The 24,109-nt window shown below is 37.6% G+C and overlaps 1 protein-coding gene across 2 annotated transcripts in view; it reads right to left on the minus strand.

Annotated features, from left to right (window-relative positions):
- Positions 1-24,109, minus strand: part of GABRG3 (gamma-aminobutyric acid type A receptor subunit gamma3) — a 289,194-nt gene that overhangs the window by 203,053 nt on the left and 62,032 nt on the right. The gene's annotated exons all lie outside the window — the stretch shown is intronic.

The following is a 24,109-nucleotide window of genomic DNA, read 5'->3' on the forward strand; positions in this document are numbered from 1 at the left end:
CTGCAGTCTCTCCTCCCCTGGGTACAAATCCTGCCAAGTTCAGCCCATTCCTCTCAAATGGCTTCTGGCACTATGCAACAAGGCAGCACTTATTTGAGAAAAACAAGAAAGAAAAACACACTTTGAAAAATTGTGTTGCACAGTGTGGGGTGCCTTTTGTCCTACTTGTAGATGCATCCTCTTCCTGATTCCTAAGCAATGCACGCATGAGTACGAACATAAAAAGTGTTTAGTATTTTATTTTATGTCGTCCTAAAAAGATGATGTTTTCTCCTCTAGCTCTTTTAAAAGAAACTGTACTTGGAACAATTCTAAAATTCCTTGTATACTAATAGTAGTACTGGTACTAGTACTAATACTACTGGTACTTGTACTAACACTACTAATACTACCACTAATATTGACACTAATACTAATACTAATACAAAGGCTCTTGAGCCATACTGAGCTCCATGCAGAACACACCTCCTTAGTTTGAAATCCTCCTACTTGGAGTCTTCACAGCTTTGGAGATCAAAGCATAGAGGTAACACATCTCTTGGGTGCCGGATGGGTTATACATCCATACGTAAAGTTCACAGTAGAATTTACACCAGTTTTATTTTCTAGAAGCCTTATTCATGGCACGTCTTCCCAGTTTTTCATTGTTTTATTCTGCTTAGTCTAAATTACGTAGCATCACTCAAAAATAACTGAATGCCTAATTTGGGAGCTAAAATGTCTTTCGAAGTGTGTAAATATTCACAGACAAATCTGCCAAGGCTGTGCTTTCACTTGCTAAGCAAAACAGCAAAAACCATTGCTTTTTCCATTCTTGAGCTATTATTGTTTCCTTCCTTTCCTTCCTGCATCTCTGATCTATTTATAAAGGCCTTTATGTGCAAATAGTATTCATCTAACATTAATTTTTTATTCCACAACAGTAGTTTTGAAGAATAACCACTAATTTCATTTCTTTTTAATTTATTCTAGGCTTGGTAGACACTGTTTTTAAAATAATGGGTTTCCATGATTTTTTAAGCTAACTCTCTCATTTCTAACTGCCCCTACACACACTACCTTCACAATTCTTATAACTAAGTTATAAATAGAGGGAAAAAAAAAGAAAGAATACACAGACTGAATTTTAACTTACTTAAAAGTGATAAAGTAATGGTTTATTAATTATTTAAATCAATGTGAATTCTACCATGATGTAGGCACATACTATTCTTCACGAAGTTTTGGGGATTTTTTTAGTTTTAGAAATATCTACGAGCCAAATCTAACCCAGATCGTAAAGAATCTACACAGTGCTACAGACTGATTAGTACATCTGCTTTGAAAATGTACCTCTGTCTTTGGCAAGTACAGCAGCTCCCTACATTCACCTGGAAAGGAACTGGAGTGAAAATCTGGTGATCTGGATGTCCCACCTTCAAACGCTATTTAGAGTTATATTTGCTGGACAGGCCTTACCAAATGAATCACTGTACTTTGTAAAGACAGATCCCTACTTTCTCTTGGTGTGTCACATCTTCACATTAGTCTGAAACATCACAAAGCAGTAGCACTCACTGTCACTGCTCGTCTTGAAGTGAGCTTGGGCCCCTCCTGAAATAGTCTCAATGACAGTCTTAACACTGAAAGCAGAACACCACATGCAAATCTAAAAAACTAGTAAGTTACTAGGCTGAGAAGGGTGGTTCTGGGAGAAGTTGTGAGAGCTCCTATCCCCACTAAATTTCTCTTCAGGAGTATTTCCTCTTTGTGGAGTTTAGATACAGGAGCCTCCCTGAGCCAAGGAGAGGAGAGAGGAAAAATCTATTCTACTTTCTATTTCTTCCTGCTGGAGAGCAGAGACCAGGTAGGCATCCCAACCCCAGGGAGATGCATAGCAGGGAGAAGTACAAGATAAGTGCAGTAGATACTGAAATAGCCACAGCAGCTACAAAGGTTGGTATAATTTACAATCTGGGAGTATTTTAAAAGCATTACTATCCTTATTTTAAGTATTAGGGGACAGACCAGTTAAGAAGCCCTAGTGTAAGGAGGGATGTAAAATGAAGAGCTCTTATCACTCAGCAGAAGTTTGTGTTTCCCTTGACAGCATCACAAGAGAGGGAAAGAAGATCAACAGCTCTTCCTATAACTGGACGCTTCCTCTATTCCATACAATGGAAGTAGGAGAGACCATTATTGTTTCAAGAATCTAGTATTCTTGGATTTACTCTAATCTAAAACTGAATGTACCATTAAAGTGAAATATTGTATGACCAGTCCAGACCATCCTTCTTATTTCCTTTTATTTCTTTCCATCTTAAAAATGGAAAGTTAAGAAGTGCTGAGGTACATTTCTTCAGCCCTTCCATAGCTGAAAAGGGTTGAAGTGAGGCAGAAGGAAATAACCAATTCTTCACTATTTTGTTAAGTTCTCTCATTGCTTAGACCACTGCTGTTTTAAAATGATGCCTCATTTAAATAATACCATATCAAAACCCCCAGATTAATATGGGTCCATCTTCATGAAAATCCTGTGGGATGGGAACTCTATACGAACCAATGTTATAGTGTATTATTACAAATTTCTGATGTTTCTAATAGAAGAATGAGATCTCCAAATAAGCTTTCAGACAAAAATAACCTTTAGGTCTTTCCTTTCCAAACATAAGCCAACTAAGTTTTGAAGGATAACTGGGGCTGTTTTCCTATGGCAATTAATATATTTGAAACAGTTTTCTATTTCCTATGCTATGCTACAATCTATTGAGAAACAACTGAGAGAGAGTCAGTGGCAGAGGTTAATAACCCTAGAAAATATCACATCTAAGACAGCCTATTTGTGCATGCCACAACAATGATAGCCAAGTACGCTGAAGGGTGCAAAGATAAAGATTAGGCACTCTGTAAATGTATTTTTATGTGCAAAGTCTACAATTTAAAAGCTACCTATTTATACAGACTCAAAAGAATCTTTTGAAAGCAAAAAAACCACGAGTTTTTCTGAAGTGCTTCTTAATGCACCTGGCAAATTAGAAGAAATTAAACAGTTTTGGTACTGGCAGGAGAAGGACTAATTAATATAACCAGATAGGTGGCAAGCTTCAAATATGACTGCAGTAGAGTACTGATGCTAGCAACAAGGAACGAATGCACGTACTTAAAAAAAATTAGACCATGAATAAGTCTCTGAACTGACAGAAAAACCAGAGACCATGAAGTGCTTTATGTTCTAGAAGCCTGTTTTACTTGATTAGCTGCAGAGGGATTGCCTCACACGCAATGTGGAATGCATGCAGCTGAAGTGGAAAACTCTGGTAATACAAGGCCTAATGATGACCAAACATCCCCAGCAGAACTAATGATATTACAGTGATGTTACTACACAGATAAAGGATCAAGCAGACAGTAACTTCATGGAGCTCATGCTCATCGAGTATCTACTAAAGGTATCACCTTGTGCTTCAGCCAATCTCAGTCCACATCAGGTTTCCTCTTAGCTAACACGGGTCAATTAACAATGTCAGTGGGCCCTACGTTGCTCAGTACTCAGATCCCAGTGGCATGGGAGCACCCATTTAATGTTGTCTGATGTTCCAAGCACATCTTCAGGCTCATTTCTTGAGGATTACTGAATGCTTGGGGTCACAATGTATAATCAAAGCTGTTTTTAAAAGAAAAAAAGTGCTGATATATGATAATGTAGTCTTTGACCAGTGTTAAAGCCAGAATACGGTTGTTTCCAGTTGAAAAACAAGGAAATTTAGTAGCCCGGCCCCTGGGCTTTCTGTGCCCCATGCAAAGAGCACTAGAGTCAGTGGAAAAGCTTCTGTTGAGTGTGGGGTAAGTATTTAATACAGCAGGAGGTGCACTCCTGGGGCTGGGCAACTTACTTGGGTCCAGAAACATCACTCATCTTGTTTCTTTTTCTTTTGCACCAGCATAATAGCAATGAAGGTAATCAGTGTGAATAGAAAATGGAAATGTTTGGAGGGGACTTTGGAGCTTCTTGAATGTTTTCTTTCCTTTCCTCTGCTAATGCTTTTTATTTAAGACTTATTGAAGGCTGGACTATACACACCAAGAAATTTCCAGAAACAACCAAGACTGAGAAGTAGGTAATGCCACTCTGCGAGTTACACTGATTTTTAATATCTTGTTGATCAAGTCTCAGTTGAAACTTCAGTGATGGACTCAACGACAAAACTACTGTGGTTCACCTACCACCTTTCTTCCTTCCCCCAGGCATGGGTCTCAATTCATATTCATTTAAAAGGGAAATCTCCCTCTACTCCATACCTCCCAAAACACCATTGGTGCTGTACAAATGAGTTGCCCTGGAAAGAACCAGAAAACCTCAATTTTTTATCATAAGTTGCATCACCTTAATGGTTTATGAGGATGCGATTTCACTTATTTGAACAGGAACCATTTTTATTTATTTCTGCCAATCTGTGTTAAGAGGGTTTTAATGCTTGTTTAATGAAGCCTGGAGAAATGAAGATGTTACTCTGCTTCTCTCCGTTTTGCTGCTTTGTTAGAATTTATATACCTCTTATAGAATTTTACCCATTAGTTTTTCAACAGCAGTATTTTTCAGTTTCACCAGAATTACAGGATATGCTAATCCTTTAAAGAAAGTCCTGCTCTTTGCAGAATGCATTATAAACAGCCTTCCTGAGGGCTTTGCCTTTTAATCTCATTACAATGATTTATTTGCTTTTATATACTTTCTCTTTGAAAACAGGTATTAAAAAGTATGTTTGTAAATTTACTTAGTTATTTGTGTACTGAAAATTTTTCCAATGGAATACATTATTGTTTCTTTTAAACACTAAATATTGTTCAAAACCAAAATTTTGGAAAATAACACTCCATTTATATAGAAGTGAATGGAATATTTTGGAAACGTTTTTAGGACTGCTTTTCCAACATTATTATTTTTTCCTTTTTCCCCTGCTTCTATTTAGAGTACTACAGAGTTTATTTATATTCGGGGTTGTGTTTATATGAACCTTATTTGAGTTATCATGTGATTCTGTCTTTTCAATCCTCTTGGCTAGAATATTTGGGCTGTTATCAATCATTTCCCTGAATATTACAATATTTGATACAAATTGTTAGTTTTTAGCTTAAACATTCAATTCAACTGTCTACCCTGAAGGTAAAGGCTTGTCCGTGATAAAAATGATCTTCCTCCAGGGACAGTGGAAGATCATGGCGAGATCTTTCAAAGGGCTAAAGGCAGCAACAATTTGAGTTTTCAAAGAATATTTCTTTGACCCTTCTTCATATAACAAACAGTAAATGTGGGCAGGGTAAATTTAATAAAATAAAAAAAAATATTTCACTGCACACAGTTGTTTCCCTTAGGGTACAGGGAAAATAAACATGCGACAGATGTTAGTCATTTCTGAAGGCATGGTAATGGTATGGCAAATGGAGCAGTCTGAAAACCTATAAACTCTGCAACTTCTACAGAGTAGGTGTGCAGCATATGCTTTCAATGCCATTCCTAGATCACTTAAAAAAAAAGTTTTATTTTCAAAGCTGTTTTTTTCATTTCAGTGTTTTTTTTCCATCTCTTGCGCTCAGGGTGGAAAGCAGAGGAGGTAGGGAAAGTATTCATTTGAAGACAAAACTAGCAGGGTACCTTCTCTCTAAGCTTCCAACAGCAGCTCCACCTGTCCCTCCTCCCACTGATTTCTCTCACTGTCTTTGGAAATTTTTGTGTAAAAAACACCCTGATGATTGACACTAAAAATATTTCACTCTAGACCTGTCTTACACACATTCCAGAGCCTTGGTGAAGACTGAGTGTGAAGGGGTGTTGCACTTCTTGGTTTAGAGCTGCAGGTTTAGTTGGGAATTCCCCTATTTTTTTTTTTTTTTCCAGAGTTTACTCACATATATCATGCTGGCCTGGAGTGTCAGGAAATACATTTGAACAAGGAGAATAAATAATGTAAGATTTTAAATACCATCACTGCTGAGATCACAAAGGACTCTTCTTCTAAACAATTGTTTTGAAAACTTATTTTTCTCCTCTCAGACTTACATTGTCTCTCTCTGTTAACGTTGTTTAAAGTCCCCATAAGAGTAACATAATAGCATCCTTCAGGACAAGGTGAAAACAATCGGTGTTCAAAGCAAATCGTGATCTGAATCTGCAACATTAAAATCTTGCAGAGATATTAAAATTCATGTTCTAGAAGATGCAGCTTGATATTTTTATTGCATCATCTGGAACAGGATCCCATTTTTTAAATGTTACTGAAAAATACATTAGAAATCTTTAATCTGGTTCGCTTCCTTAGTCAGGAGATTTTCACATTACATAACAGTTTGGAAGGAGTTTTCACATACTTATAAATATAAAATGTCTACTCCAAAACCCTTCATACATTGTTTTCAAAACTGTCTTATTTTGGCTATTTACTTGGAGTTCTTGATGAGGGAAAAAACACCCACATAAAATATGATAATGAAGATCAGAATAATACATAATTTTGTGCAACTTAAGCTGTTGTAAGTCAGTATGAAGCCTTGCGGCTCCTACAGTTGACAGCACGTTACAGAAGGGTCAATATCTCCAAAATGCTTTTTAACAATAGGAACTATTGGAGCATCTGAATATTGGCTGAGATTTCTGCATGCAATTGGTTTCCCTAAAAAGGTCAGATTCTCTTTGAACAAGTTTCAAGAGCAAAATAAAAAACAACATTCTAGAAGGGTAAAACCAACAAATTCCGGATTCACTCCAGATGGTGTGGAGGTTTGAGTTTTTCTTTAAGCAAATCTATCTTCCATTTCATAATTTCAAAACCTGAGTAAACACTAAATAAATAAGTACATATACTATTTGGAAACTTTTTGTTAATATCTTGTTTGAAGAGTTGTAGCAACTGTTTGTGGACATGATGAAGGTCAACAGGAAAAATACAATAAAAAAGTATTCAATGATAATAGCCACAGGACTTAAAGTCTCCAGACAATCAGGCTACTTATTTTCTGTAGCTAAGTAGATTTCAAATAGCAACAGGTTATTTGAAATAACACAAATGATAGATTTATGAAATAAATAGATTTCGAATAGCAACAGATGGCGATTGCTGCTTGGGGATCACCTATGCATCAGTCAGTTAGTCCAGTAGGTGTGATGGAGCCCTGCTTTCCTGGGGATGGCTGAACACCTGTCTCTCCCTGAGAACTGGTGAATGAATTTCTTATCTTGCTTTGGTTGCATGCATAGTTTTTCTTTACTTATTAAACTGCCTTGATCTCAACCCATGAGTTTTCTCACTTTTACCCTACCCATTCTTTCCTCATCCCACTGAGGTGAGTGAGTGGCTGTGTGGGGCTTAGTTGCCTGCTGGGATTAAACCACCATAGCCTAAGTGTAGGTAATTAAATTTGAAAGAGTGCTGCCTAAAGATACAGAGACGAAGTTGCACTAATCTGAAACTCTGGATTCATTCAGATGTAGGATTGTCAGATGTAGTTTTCCTTTGACATGGATATTGAATATTCTGTGATGAAAATTTTTCTCACTCTCCATCACGCAATGTAACACATGATTCCCTACCACACACCTTTTCATGCACTCTCTCACTTGGCCGCAGTGTGAAATCAAGGACGCATTGAAGACTATTTTCAGTATTATCCTCACTGGTGCCAAAAACAGATGTTTCAAGGAGACACAATACTCCAAACAGACTTCTACTACTGTATGAAGGGCAGTTGAAAAATAAAATTCACACAAACCAGAATTTAAAAACTTGATAGCTGCATTTAACATCCATAATGTGTTTTCATACAACTAAATAAGTGGATTCCTTTGCCAAAGCTCTGCATTCCTGGGAGATCACATCATAGAAGAAAACATTCTGTTAGGTTCCCAGTACTTTTCAAAGTAGTTCAGCAGGCTTTTAAACACACTTCTAACTTGATAAGCTTAGCCAGCATCCAAACAATTATGATTTTATCAGTGCTGCTGTTCATTTCTCAGAGAAGACTCCACATATGAACACTGTTGAAGTCTCTTTTGTTATCCTCCTGCAGAGTGAATAATTTCCCAACACCAGAAGTCATTCTTAAGTGTTTCAAGCTACTCTTGTTTGAGTTCAATTCTTGAAAAACTGAAATCCTGTCTAAAATACTTCCCGTGAAGTTTTTATTCTTATTTCTTCAAATGACTTTTTGAATTCATATAAAAAAGTCTTTCAGGTTTGACTAAAAAGGAAAAAAAAATCCTTTGAATTCAGTTGACCTTTCTTAGAATAGGAGTAATCATTTCAACTTTTTAAAGCAATATTGCACTTAACATGCTTTTTCACCCTGTGATGGAGATTACTGTTGAAATTCCATCTGAATACAAGAAAACACATTTTTACTGCAGTAGTTGTCAACTATCAGAACAGACTGCCCAAAAAAGCTTGTGGAGTTTGTGGATATATTAAAAAGCCTAACTGGACATGAGCCCAGGTAACATGCTCTGGTTTACCATGCCCTGTGAAAGGGGTGGGGCTAAAGTGATCTTAAGATGGTCCTTACAGACTCAGCCATCCCACAATTCTGTGACTACATGTGAAAAAGGAACATCAAGGTTCTTCATTCATCAGAACATTATATAAAAATCTTGGAATATTTGTGTCAAAAAAAAAAAAGGTGAAATAAAAATGGGCATTTAAATCAAAACGAACAAACATATACAGATCTACCTATATTCTGCACGAGATCACACTTCTGTCTATGCAGAAGGCCCTCACAATAAACTGGTCAAGAAACTTGCAGTCCCTTTCTCTTTTGATCCAGGCCATAGAGGAGCTATAAACTTTTCACAATTGTGTAGATGGTTTTCTCATTTGTTCATTCCCTACTGATATCAAGATCTCATAGTCTGATGAACCGAAATCCAAATTCCCAGCCTTCTTTAGTTAAAAGTAAATCTGTAAGTTTAAGGATTTATATTGTGTATCCAAAATATTCTATGATACTATGAGCTTACTAAGACGCACTTCTATTTCACATCTATCTCTAGCAGGTAGATTCTGAGCTGTAGCACACAGTGGCCACCTTTCATCAAAAGCTGCATTTTACTAGTGAAAGAAGCAATTTCTGAGTAATAAGTAAATTAGGCTATAGATCACTTTGGGATGCTTCTGAATGACAGGTGTTATAAAAAAAAAGGAATCATTCCCACCAAATCATTAGTGGCAAAGCCATTATTAGTTGATGGCAGGCTGGAAGTCAAAGTGAAATGAATTGCCATCCACTTCAGCAATGCCTTTAATTCGTCACAGCCTAAACCAAAGAGCCAGTTCTGCCACATTACATGGAAAAGTCACATTAGCCACAGCTGTAACTTGGTGCCTCCTCATGACTCAGGGCAGGCATGCAGACCCCTGCAACACAGCACTGCCAAAGGGCATCACTGCAAGTGCAGAACCATCTTTCCAAGGATGGAGATCCTCCACAGAGCCCCGCTTGATCCAAGGGGCAGCCCTTTCTTCTAGTGGAAAAGCACCTCAAGCTACCTCAGCCAGCCCCTCCCCAGGCCTTCCACCCAGTATTTCAACCAGATAAATAGATTAATACCCTAACAAACCAAATGTGCAGTCACCATGGAAATCATATATAACATCACAAGTTTTTGTCTCAACTTGTTTTTAAGTCACTGGATCTCATTCCCAGAGTTTCTGACAATTTCCACTAGCCTGCCTGAAGATTTCATCTACATGCATTAAAAGCCATCTTCATCCATAAGAGGGAACTTGACTCATTTGTGTGCATTTTTGGGGGGTTGTGGTAAGTGTATCTACATCACTACAAAAACAGAAATCCTGCAATCGTTCCTTAAAAACCAATCAGTTTAATATATTTATGTCTTCTAGCAGTATTTAGAGACCCAAGATCAGTCTTGCCTATCACCATTTTATCACACATTCCAGACCCTTCCAATTAATCTTTTTGAAGCATTAAAAAAAAAAATCCAATAAGAAAGGGGACATTAAAAATAAAGAATAGAAAATGTTTAAAAATCATTCAGAAAAAAAGGACAGAAAGACAGAAAGGACAAGAATAACATGTAAAAAGAGAAAGCATCTGTCTGAATATCCCATTCTAAATATTCTAAAGTTGTGATGGAACTGCAAATATAGTTTGAATTCACCACCTAAGCCTTGCTGGAATAGAAAATATTAGACCAAAACCAATCTTTGGAATACACATTTCTCAGACTAAGAAAATCCTCTAATTTCAGCTGGCATGCTTTCCATTGATGTATTTATGGCAGTCTACTATCCAAACAGGCTGTTTGAACTTCACTCAGTTACAACCTATGACATATTCAATTTTCTGCCTTTGCTGCTTTCCACATCAATGAATTTCATATTGTCTACAAGAGGATGAGGCATTTTTCTACTGCTTCCTGTAGAAAATACAGATAAAAACATGTCCTCTCTTCAAACTAATTTTCAAATGCTTCCCTCATAATGCATACTATTTTCTTGACTTTTGTTTGGCTTTCCAGCATCCCATAACAATTGAATAATCTCTTCTGGGTTTAATGCACAAAAAGAGCTTCAATTTTTTACCTCAGTTAGAATGACTAATAAGTACACTTCATATGCAATTTTTACTTTTTTATCCAAAACTGAAATCCATATGAGAAATGTGTAATTAAACAAGGAATATGGAGGGCATTTTGGAAAGTGTGGCACTGCTTTTTATAACAGAAATCATCCTCTTCTCTCACTTTCATGATTCTGAGCCTGGCAAAATGTTCCAGCATTGCCCTTTCATAGAACATACTTGTAGTTCACCAGAAAAAAAGGTGATAAAATATCTAATACAGCTTCAAAACAAGAAGCAGCAATAATTTTCAAACATCCATCTTTGAAGGTAATTTTTTATACTAATAGTTCAGGGATTCAATAGAGTTTTGGTACCTCCAGAGGCTTTATAGATAAAGGACACAACAAATTAATAGTAAGATAGAAAGAACAAAGAGCAAACTACTGGAACATTTTTTCCTTGTAGAGTTCATACTTCAGGCTTTCTCTGTTGACATTCTTTCCTGTTTCTGAAGCACAGGATAGCCAAGTAACATCATTATAACCTTCTAGTAGCACATCTGTGCTTACAGTATGGTGCAGAAAGGAGAGTAGCAGTAAGTTGGGAGGTGTTTCACTAGAAATTAAAGAACTTTGTGGCTGTCTGACAGGCTCTTTGCTTTACTTACTCCTATCAACATCTCCCCTGCCACAAAAGAAAATCAGACACAAAGGCAGAATAAAAATACTACCATGTCACACACCATGTTATTCACAGGTTATCACAGGTCTCACAATTTAGTAAACATCTCCTTAAACTGGATCCAGAATGCTTTCACCACAGCATTTTCAGAGGGTTTTCTCATTCTGGTCATCTTTATCTAAGAATGGAATATTCTGCTCTGCAGCAGCAGCAAAGACAAAACGCTTCCCTGTTTCCTTCTGTTTCTGTTTCCATGCCAGTCCAACGCAAGAGTCTCCAGTTACACACCCTAACCTGGAACTCTGGAACAGGAGGAGCAGGAGCTTAATACTACTCAGATTCTTCTGTCACTGATTTGGAACACAGATGCCAGTGCTTTACAGGATGAACTTTGTTGTGTTTTATCATTGTAAGACATGTATGGCACTGAAACATATATGGGACAGGTGAGGAGTGCAAAATGCACAATTTTAAAAGAGGACCTTGAAACACTAACCAGCTCTTCCTCCACCACAGCCAATTTGCACAGTAGCAAAGCACACCCACTGTGTTAGGACAGAGTCCGGAAGCAGTGTCAAGATTTGTAATCAGTACATATTCTCCAGCAATGAGCATATTACGAAAATCTACTGCTAGAGAAAGTCATTCTAAAAATGGATTGCCAAAGATAGAGATGTAGATATTCTTACTGAACTGAGTGAATGCATTTGTAAAGAAAGTCATTGTTTCACTGGGATACTTTTACTTGTATAGCACATTAGCTTTAAGTTTTAATTCAGCACACCTTTAACTACAGGCCAAATTTTAGTTCAGTGTGGTTGTTCCTCTTGAAGTCATAGATTCACAGGGAATAGCCCTGTAAAGGACTGGATGTTTCACCGTGCCATCTCAAAGAACACACTGCCACAGACTTGTGTGCCTTTGCACTGGCCACTATTCCACAGGCTTATTCTGAGCTTTCACTCATGAGGTGTGGTCTACATGTGGAAAAACTTGTCTGGGATAAATAAATAATCTTACCAGAAACATTCTTGGCAGTCTTAAAAGACATTTAATCCAGATATCAGTAGAAAAAAAATCTGCTTCAGGCCCCTACAAACTTTAATGTCTTTTCATCAAAAACTCATTTTTTGCAACAATACTGCATCTCTGGGGATTTAGGCATCACACATGAATTTCACCAAGAATGAATATCACTGCTTAGGTTTTAATGCTTTAGTTTTTCCTGCATAAACCTTATCTGTGGAATGTTTGAGAAGTGTTTATCGGAAAGAAAACCAACAAACCAATCCCCACCCCAATAATGAAAACAACATCTGCTAGTAACCTCTGCTCTTGCACTGCTGAAGATCTTGACCTAGAGACCACTTTGACAAAAACGTTCTCTCTTCTTTGGATTATGCGATTCTTTTTGATTGTAAAAAAGAAAATACACATACAATCAACTAATTGTACATCCTAGTACTAAGCAGTAAAAAAGCTACTTTACAAAAGATTACACATAAATATTTCCACTGGGAGTGAAGTGAAATCGAGTTTTACAAAGATCATTGGATTTGTATCTGGTTTTTTTACAGTAAATTGCATCTCAGAGTGATCTTTGAGGAGTAAGTATGAATTTACTTTTACTTATCATCTGTGACAGCAGTGCTGCTCTTGGTGAGAAACTGCTCCCGCAAGGTTGCCTCTGCCTTTCTTGACACAGGGAGGCAAATTGGAGAATCTTCTCTTGTTCTACCTAACAGCTGTATTCTGAGTGACTAATTGGCTAGAAATCCCTACAGGGAATACAAATGCTAGTAAAAGAAACAAGTGAAAAATATTCCATTTATGCCCGGACGAAGTTAGGGAAAGACATGAAAAAAATAATTAAATAAAGACAGTGATAAGATGGGAGAATAAAGCTTATTACAGAAAGAGTAGAGAGATTAAAGTTCCTATCATTAGCATTCAGGTAGAAAGTACAAGAGAAGCAAATCCTGACAGGACTCTCTTCTCCATTGCATATGAACAGCTGATGTTCCTATGGGACTCTGCAGTGGCTGGAAATGGGCATATCACAAACAGAACGGTAAAACACTAGGAACAGAGTTTGCCAAATGCAGGGTGTGTCAGGATTCTAACTTTGGTTGTTTGCTGCATTCACAGTACAATAATTTTCCTCACCATTTTATAATTTCAGTGTGAAAAACCTTAGCAAGGGCAGAAGTGTGGAAATGGAAAATACTCTTGTTGGGGAAATCCCAGACAACTGAGTTGGGAATTGTCTTCAGCACAACAGAGTTACACAAGTTTACTTGCAAGTAGTGCTCTGATAAGAAGCTGACTCAAGACCTGCTATCTCAAAACTCCTCCCTTCCTTGATTATAGGAACTGGGAATAATGTCCAGATTACAACCAGTATGGAAATTCAAACAGTGGTATTCTTTTTCAGTGACATTATCATATGTATAGCTTTTTCTAAAGCAGTAATATTTTCCATTATGTAAGGACAGGATGACTTTGATATCACACACACTGTCCTGAGGGTGATCACAAGAGTGGTCCTGATATGTCTATTTCTATCACCTAGATCTTTAAAAAGGGATTCAGCTTCCCATTAGTATTTTCACAGGCTATGCAGTTCCTAACTGTCAACGAAACACTGGGAACTGGAAATCTACTGACATTTTCATTCAGCTTGCTGTTTCTTTACTTTCTGAACTAATGGACCTTGAAAATTTGACCCCTAATCACCAATTATTTACTATGAAACAATGTGGTTAAGGTTTAAAATCTTTTGCACTTTCCCACTGATTTACATTTAGCCTGGAAGCACAGCCCATTTGAATCCACACACCTAACCTAAATCTGTTACAACAATTCAGCTTTTAATTTTCAGTAGGTTTAAATCCTTAACTATGGTAAATCAGGCTTCATCTCCTGTCTGACCATTCTGTAACAAAATTAGTAATCTTTTTACTCATGTCATTACTTCCAGCTTATTTGACCAGTTAATTTTGATTGCTCTCCCAGCAGAAGGCACTTACAATCCACCCTGCTGAAACCATCCAAAACCAAAACCAAAACAGGACTTTTAAACTTTCTACTGAACCCCAGAGTCTGGAGCAGCTTCAGCTGCTATTTCAACGATTCTAATCTCTTAAGTGTAATTTCTTTTATTATATCATAACTGGCTGCTTCTCTTTTTAACCTATTTCTTTCAACGATCACATTTAACCTCCATCAGTAAGCATCGATTATTAGTTGGAAGCAAGGGCAAAGGCAGTACATTATGATGGGAATGATAATGAGGAGAGCAATTATAATCAGTTGCAAGGAGGGTTTTGAAAGTATTTTTCATGCCTTGCCTAGGAATGCAACAGTCACACACAGCCATTTCCAATGGGAAAGATGACAGTGGCTTCTGAATTTTAAGAATGGAAATTAATATTTCTGATTTGATTCTAGCTCAAGCTTCTGGGAAGTAATACATAAATCATCATCAACATCTGTGTTGATGAAGGCACTTGTCTGAGAGGTCTGAACTCTTGCATTACCAAGAAAGCAGACGGGAAGATGACTGCTGCTGTCAACGCTCGTGGACTGTCTACAGGCAAGAAGGCAACAAGTGGGAAGATCAACAAGAAACAGCAGACTGCTATATACACACTTCCCTCTATTAGACTCATTGTGGACGCCTTATTTCACCTCATTTCATAAATGCAGTGCAAGTTATTCTCCAAGTCACCCGCAGTTTCCTGCAGATACAAAACCCTTCTACAGATTCTGACCCCATTCACTAAACGTGACTGTTTTATCCAATAGCAAGCCTCCTCCAGGCAGAATTTCCTTGTTACTAAAGTGGCACAGGAATAGCCTGACCTGTCTTATGTTGTCTTCTCACTGTCACTAAGATGTGTAAAAATCTCCAGCAAAGAATTTTTTCCTGCATTGTAGAACATAGCAACCCCACCTGCAGCTCAAGTGAGCCATCTGGAAATGATGGGTAAGTGTTAAAAAAGAGCAGGCCTGCTTCAGTTCAAGAATGATTTACATTGATAAGATACAGGAGCAGGTTTAAGATGACTTTCACCTTCTCATACCAGTTCACAGCTGTCTTAAACTGAAATGCATTCAAACAAGGAATGATCATGTTTTAGATAAAACAGTTGGGAATAAATACATCCAAATCTGAGTTGTGTTTGCAGTGGTTCCATACAAAACCTGGAAATGGAGCATTACTAGCTTTGTCCTCAATTAATCACATTACTCCAAACCAAAATGAAGAACAGAAAAAATTCTCTCCGGCATTGAGGAACAGCCCACAAGCTGGGATGACATAGATGAGAACTTCTTCCTCAGCATAAGTGGTGCTGAGTTTGGTAAACAACTGTTTTTCTCTCTAAGAGATGCACAACAGATGTACCATGATTATATTTCCCTTTTTAAAGTCATAGTTTGTCAGGATGTTGGGGGGCAGGAGGGCTTTGGGGGTTTTAAAACCTCACTCTGACAAATAGATCTGGACACAACCAAATGCCCAGACCCATGGTTTATACACAGGATGAAATCTGCATAGACTGAGGCACAAATTGAGGATTTTTCAAAAATTGAAAATGGTAAACTTGAATTTCAGTCTGTTTCCTGGAAAATGAAGAGAAAGAAGAATGAGGCTGGGTAAAAATCTGTTGACAGAAGCACCAGGAAAAAACATTTGCTACATCTGTGTTTGCCAGGTTTACCTTGATAGGTTTATCACATGGGGCTACTTGAAGGCTGATTGTGTTTTGTGAACTGTTAATAGAAGAAAAAATCTCACATATCCCTCTATCTGTAGAGAACTGCTAGATTTTAAAGATTTGTATAAAAACAAGTAGATAGATAAATTGAGGCAGCATGTTGACAGAATCACTAAGCAGACTGTATGGCTGCAGGAGACAGATGAAATACAAGCAGAAGAATTTCAGTGTTGAAAATGACTAGAGGCTAGCTTAGAAACAAGCATCCTTGCTGAGAATTTTCCACAAGGCTGATTTTGGTTATCAGAACAGAGCAGCACACAAAAAAATTCAGATAAAGTAAAAAAGGAAACATTTTATTAATATGTAAGGTTGCATGCCCAAGCCAAATACTATACTTCTGATAAATGAAGGTTCCACGATGCCCTTCACACCTTACACAGACTTGCACAAAGTGGAGCTGGGCACTGATGGTGTAAGACTGCATAAGAGGTCCTTGTTGTGGACACAAAGAGCTTTAACTGAGCATACCTTACCATTTTTCCCCTTAAAAAAAATGTCACATGCAAGTTTTTCTCATTGTGGAGGAAAACAGAAAAAGAAAGGGAAAAAAAAGTGTCAGATGGTAGATCATATTGCTGTCACTTTCCTGGAAGCATCTCAGATTTTTTGGCAACAGGCACACTACAATGATATGAAAAGAACTTAACCATGCACAGTCTAGGGAGTTATGCAAGTGGCTGTTATGCATTTATCCAAGGAGAGAATTCTTTTAGATAAGTCTGTTAGCAACAGTTAATGGGTTGAGTAGGTGTTGAAATATCTTTGCCAAACTGTATTCACTTTCCCACTTAAGTGAAGTGTTAGCCAAATGAAAATCCTTTCATACTGAAGTGTTTTTGCTAAATAGCTTCCTTTCAGTAAGTCTCAAAACAAATACAAATCCAATTTTTTTAAACTCTGTAAGAAATTATGACAGAAAAAAAGCTAGATTTAGCATGTGGAAATAAGAAAAAATTTTTTTTTCCTTAGTTTACATTTTCAGTCTTTTATAAGATTGTACAAGTGTGCTTTGATGTTAAACATCCTCTGTTTAACAGAGAAAACAGGCTGGAGAAAATAGACATAAGAAGGTTTTAATTGAGAAGGAAATAGAACGGTTATCAGGGAACCTCATTCCCTCTTCCATCAAATACCTATTTTTTTTTACTAAGGTGGATTACGGTGCACTTGAATATGGTAACAAGAAGTGGTAATGGAAAAATATTTCATCACATTTGCCTCTTAGTAGATTATGACCAAAAAAAAAAAGGAGATGAAAGGCTGAATCAGACAAGGTTCCATTGAGGTCCAACTTTGATTCAGAACTATCTAACAGTTTTATTACCATAAAAAAGATAAATACACACACACATGGTAAAAAATAATAATAACAACCATGTGATATCAACCTGGAAGTGTTTTTAAGCAGTTAAAGGACATAATAAGAATGGATAATGAATTTGAAAATTGTAGAATATGGTAAGGGGAAACAAAAATCAAATTTCTAAGAACATATGTAAATTTCCAGATGTAGGTCACTGTCTTCAGCTACACAAACAAGAAGGGTACATGAAAAAATCCTCCTCTTCTATGAGACAGTGGTAAGGACTCACCTAGAAAATTATTTTGAGACTTACTTTCAAGCATGCTACCAAGATAGGCACGGTCTGTCAGAAAGTTCAAAGGGAACATATAGACATAGAGGAGGATCAGAGAAACTGGAGATCTAAAATTTACCAGTACAGACTGAATGAGCTGTGGAATGAAGAAAGAGATGTTAATTTGAAGAATAACAGTTCAAATAAAACCTTATAGTCTTCAAATATATAAAAGGCTGGTGCCATCTGTTCTCCATATTTTAAATGCCCAAAGCAGCAAGGGATATTCGAGTTCCTAAGAGTATGGAATATGAAGAACTGTAAGGTGGAAAGGCTTGAGAATCTCCATCTTTGTATTTTCAGCAACTGATACTACAAGAATTAATTTGGTGAGCAGGAGGATGCAATAGATCTCTGATTTTGTGCCTTACTGGACTTCTGATTTTCTGCTGCATGGATGAGCAGTGAAGCAGAGATTTATCAGCCTGTTGAGCTTGGAAAAGAAGGATAAGGACAAAGGAAATCCATAGGGAAACGAATGGCTCTCTCAAAAGAGGCTCCTACTCCACACTACCGTATTTGAATCCTTCAACAATGGTGACAATGTCCTCCTGCACGCAGTTCCACATTCACAACCATCGAACAACATCTCCCAAAAGCTCCACGGACAGCATTCTCTACTTAGGCAACACATAAATGCATCATATTTTCTAAATGCATTATTTTTTTCTGAGGTGAAAGGCAAGATCTACACCCAAGGCGTTTTTGTGTCAAAATTCTCCTTCATGGAGGCAACTCTTCCCATCTTAATTTTTCTGAACCTTGCAATTACTTTTCTGTTCATTCTGCAGTTCAAAAGCAGATTTTGAATAGAGCAGACTGAAGAGAATTTTTGGACAGGCATGTTAGTGTTGGTAGTCTTAAGTTTCTCAACTCCTCTTTGTTATGATGATTCCAGGTAGCATTAATAGCTCCTTGCAGCCCTATAAGATGGACAAGAAAGTACTCTGAGAGTTCAACAATTTCAACAAACTGGAAAAACAGAGGAAAGTAGCTTTTCCTCATAGAGGAGGCAGTTTCAAGGATGTGAATAACATGAAACAGCCTCATTTCAAAATTACTGACTGTTATCTCCTATTAAATCATAGAACCACCATAGAATGGTTTGGGTTGAAAGGGCACTTTGAAGATCATCTAATTCCAATTCCCCTGTGGTGGGAAGAGACACCTTCCACTAGAGCAGATTTTTACCAAGCTGGCCTTGAACACTCCTAGGGATGGGGCAACTGCTTCTCTGGGCAACATTCCAGTGCTTCACCATTCCCAAAGAAAATAATTTTCTCCTAATATCTGATCTAAACCTACTCCCTGTCAATCTCAATCCATTCCTCCTTACCTTGTCACTACATAATCTTGTAAGCAGCCTTGCCCTATCTTTCTTGTAAGTTCCCTTCAGTACTGGAATGTTGCAATTAGGTCATCCCTAAGCCTTCTCTTTCCCAGGCTGAACAATCCAAAACTCTCAGCATTCCCTCATAGCAGAGGTGGTCCATCCCTCTGATCATCTTGGTGCCTCTTCTCTGGACTTGCTCCAACAGGCCTGTGCCCTTTCAGTGCTGGGGCCCCCAGAGCTGGGTGCAGCACTCCTGGTGGGGTGTCAGCAGAGCAGAGCAGAGCAGAGGGGCAGGATCCCCTCCCTGGCCCTGCTGGCCGTGCTGCATTTGGTACAGCCCAGGACATGTTTGGCTTTCTGGGCTGGGAGTGCCCCTGACTGGGTCATGTCCAGCCTCTCACCCACCAGCACCCCCAACTCCTTCCAGGCAGGATCTGCTCTCCATCTGTCCATCCCCCAGCCTGTACTGATAACAGAGGTTGCCCTGACACTTGGGCAGCACCTGGTACATGATCTTCTTAAACCACATGAGATTCCCATGTGCCCACTTCTCGAGGATGTTTATGTCTCTCTGGTTGGCAACCCATCCTTCAGGTGTGTCAGCTGCAAATTTGCTGAGGGTGCACTCAATTCCTCTACGTCATTAATGAAGATACTAAATAACACTGGTCCTAGTACAGATCCTTGAGGGACACTACTCGTTACTGATGACTATTGGGACTCTGAGCCATTGACCACTTCACTCTGGATATGGTCATCCATGCAATTCCTATTCCACCCAACAGTCCACCCATCACTCTCCAATTTGGCAAGAAGGACGCTGTGGGGACCATGTCAAAGCCTTTAGAGAAGTCCATAAAAAAACAGTTTTTGCCCTGAAATTTTCCATTTCTGTCTGTAATCAGATCTGATTTTTCTTTCATGCTAAGGGATTCAAAGCATGCAGATTGTACTTAAATAATTTAACTTTCATTACTTGTCAAAGCAGATCCTCTATCCTTCTTGGTCTGAAGTACATGCACTACTCCAATACTGCATACAGAGGCAGAAACCTAAAGGGAGAAAATAACTATCTCATAGTGGCTGTTTTCTGGATATGCTTTTTATTGTTGTTTTACAGATTATATTCCCAAGCACTTTTTTTGAAAAGAGTGACTAGGACTATTTTATTTTTAAAGGACTTCATAAAAAAACAGCTGATGTGTTGCACAGGACAACATTTGTCTACCGCTTTGTTCATCATCTAAAAAAATCCTGTTTTTTTATGTTTTGGTGCTGTAACAATTTACTTACCTTGGGAGTACATTTAAGGGACAAGATATTAGAAAATAAAATGACCACAGCAGTCTCTAAGAACCAATTAGGTTGAATGGCAACAGCATTTCCATAATGTGAAAAAGTGAAACAACAAATATGAAAGTAGAGCATTCAATAAATTGTCTGGAAACTAGCAGTCATTTTATTCCACAGGTCTTCAAGATGATTCTACCAGAATCACCAGAATCTTGAGCCCTCTTACTGACAATTTTTTTTCCCTAATTCACTCCACACTTGCAGAATCTTTATACATCCAAGGTCAGCAAGCAGGACTGTTTCAGGATCAACAGAGGCTGTTTCCTGATCTTGTTCAGGTGTCAAATGCTCTCTGTCTTGAATGCTTGGATAAAACCTCTGAACTCTTTTTTAGTTCATTCCATATATACATTTTTGTAAAAACACTACCTTCAAATCATTTTTCATTGCTTTAATTGTTAGGAAGATTTCTCTGAACAACACAGGGTTTATCTGCCCCTTTAAAAATGCTGTGCACACTCAGTGCTGGAAAAGGCTTCAAATTTTTCCACCTCTGCTTTCCTATTTTGTTCTAAAAACAAGAAAAAACCCCACAAGCTAACTTCCACTCGTAAATATTTAATAAAGATTGTAGGAGAAGATTCCAAGAATAATTACTTCTGATTATATTTTCCTACATAATGGGTATCTTCATTGGTTGAAGCACTGAATGACAAACTAAAGTAAAATCAAGCCTAAAGCATTGAATATTTATGCTTGCCTGCGATTTACATGAAGAAAAAACTAAGAAGTAATGTAAACAAACTTCTTAGCAGTGAGATAAGATACAAAGAGAATAATCCGAAGATCAGATTTTGGGTTACAGCTTTCCAGACTTGCCAAACTTTACTCTAAAATCAATTATTGTTCCTGTAATGACTTTCTAGATTTCTGTAATGGCTTTTCACCTGATTTCAGTCAGCGTGAAGTCAGGATTCAGTAGACAAATGACACGAAATCCTTATGAGAAATACTTATGATATGTAGTTTTTACAGATTCATGAATGAAAGTAAAAAAGGTGAGGAGACTTGAAGTCTCATTCAAGTCTCCAAAGTAAAGAGACTTGTAGCACATTTGGCCTCTGAACAACACCATGGCAGCAGGGTTGGACCAGATGATCTTTGAAGGTTCCTTCCAACCCAAACCATTATGTGACTCTGTGAAAGAAAGACAAACTTCAGGAAAAAAAAAAAAAAAACCCATCTTGGCCAAGATGGAAAGTGGTGTTCTGGGATATGCTGGAATCAAGCACAAGACAAAAGAGGAAAATTCGAAACAATTACAGAAAAACTAAGCAGAGTGAAGTTTTCCAGTATCTACTGTATTCTAATAAAAAAACTAAAGACATGAACACGTCTGTATGTAGTTGTGAAACCTGAAAACATTAATCAGTTTTATTTTAATGGAAAAGGTACTACTTCACTTTGTTTTGTGCCTACTGCAAATTACTGCTCTATATCCTGGTAGAGGAATTCAGAGACCAGAGTTTTCCTGTATCTTCTCAGTTAGTTAATCTTCCTGCAAAAGCCACCAAACCCTGGAAGGGTCTTGTCACTAATTTTACCTCTAACCTCACCTCTCCATCTTCTTCAGTTACTGGATAAAGTGAAAAAGAATGCGGCTTCCTGCTCTCAAAGTACAGTAAACTTAGACTTTTTTTTTCCCATTAGTGCACTGGTGTTTTAAAATTAATACCTGAAATAAACTATTTTAGATTTGACCAAATGGAGTTTTTTGCAGTCTTTCAGCTGAACATAAAAGTCTAAGGTTTTATTAAAAGGAAACCATAGAATTTTCTGAATCTGCAGCAATCTTTCCACTTCTCTCAATTCAGCTGATTTGGAAGCCAAACTTAATCAATTATTCACATTCCCAAAGGGAAAATGCAGCCTAGTTATCAGTGTCTCTTAAAAAGCTGACAAACTACCTGTACTCATTAATTAGCACACAGCTTCCATTAAAATAGGGGGACTTGTCATTAAGTTGTTAAATTCCTTGGCTACTTGCAGTGATTGAAATCCACACTCTCAAAGCCTACTAGCATATTGCCTACATATATCAAGGTGCTTTTGCATGAATGATGGCCAATAAAAATATTTTACAGAAGTCTGAATTTAATTGACCAGGCTGCCAGCACTCCTTCCAAGGGATTGGAGGAATAAGTTACCAATTTAAATTAAAAGCCCATGTAACAAGAACAACAGAAATTGATTGCAACATCTCCTGATTACAATTCTGGGAGGATTAGAAGCTCCTGAAGTTTTATAATTAAAAAATGATATGTCTACACTTTTCTCAATCTAACACAATATCTCCTAATAAATTATGTAGATTATTTTTTTGAAGAGGAGGATCATAAACCTTGATCCATAGATTACTTTTATCCCCCCCACCCCAAAAAATAGTTTTAAAATAATTCATACTAAGCAGAAAAAGCACAAAAATAATACTAATTAATTTTCAATGACCAGTTTTTAACTAATTGGTTTTACAAGCTGTACTTTTATTTTCATAACACAAAGCCCTTTTTTAATCTTAAATAACCTCAATAATTTTCCTATTTTTTCCCTTATTTTATTATTTTCTTTGTGTGCCCCTGTTCTGACTGAACTAATCATGCTGCTCTATACAGAGGACTAGGATAAAAGTCGATGAACAAACACCTCCTATAAGGAGCTGATTACCAGTAGCAGTATCTCTCAGTAAGGGCCTTTTGAGGCAGGAACAAACCTCCCTTTGCCTCTCCATGGTGAAAAAACACTAGCACCACTCTGCAAATCATCCTATTCATCTGCAGACAAGTTGGCAGAGCAGGAGATTCAGAAAGAACCCAGCTTCCCTCCATCATAAATTTCTTTGTCCGCTCAAGTGCAGCTTGAGCATCTTTTTGATTATTTCAGCAATGGATAGAGATATTAATTTGCTATAGGTATTGTAAGCCTGTTGCACATTTAATGGGAAGAAAGGGAGAAGTATCCCTACAACATTTCTAATGCATCAGAAATAGGGTTTCTCCACAGATGTGCACAGGACCCACTGGTCAACCATCATACAGGATTTCACAAGCTTTTTCTTCAGGTAGTAAAGGAATTACTGCTGGGTCATGTCAGCTGCTCAGACAGTTTTCATCAGTAGTGCACAAGCACTGTTTCTGACCTGAAGAGCATAACCTAGATCCTTCAGTGATAAATTCCCTTCTCAGGGGAGCAGGGATCTGTGACTTCAGATGTAACTATGTCCTAGAAGTTGTGTGTTGATCTCTAATCATTGTTCAGTTGCTACATTCTTGCATTTTTTTTCTCCTGCTAAAATGACAAAATTCAGAAGGATTCTTCCTTGAATTTCATAGTGTCCCAGGACCAGGAAACCCGCAATGATGAACTACTGAAAAATAAACATATATTTGCCAAGGAATGACTGCATTGAAGCATAGTTTCAAGAATGAAAGCCTAATATATGCAGTAAAAAGACAAACTATATAAGGCTATGTTTGGAGGAGAGACACGCAGATAAAGATTATGAAAGAAACCTCTCTCATATTACATTCCTGTCTGCCAGAAAACTGCCAGAGGATCAAAAAACCCAAAACACCCCCGAAAGCAGTGTAATCCTGTTGCAACTGATACATGCAGTACTGACTCTCAGTGACAAAGAAGAGCATGTAAAAGTTTTATTCTGGATCATAAGGGCACAGACATTGAATGTCTTGTTTAATGGCCAAAGCTCTAGCACTGGAACATTGTCTTCTTGCAAGCATACATTTGGGGAGAAAGAAAAAACAAATTAA

Source organism: Chamaea fasciata, unplaced genomic scaffold, assembly GCF_029207755.1.
Source record: "Chamaea fasciata isolate MVZ Bird 193981 ecotype frontalis unplaced genomic scaffold, bChaFas1.0.hap1 SCAF_2, whole genome shotgun sequence".
Lineage (NCBI taxonomy): Eukaryota > Metazoa > Chordata > Aves > Passeriformes > Sylviidae > Chamaea > Chamaea fasciata.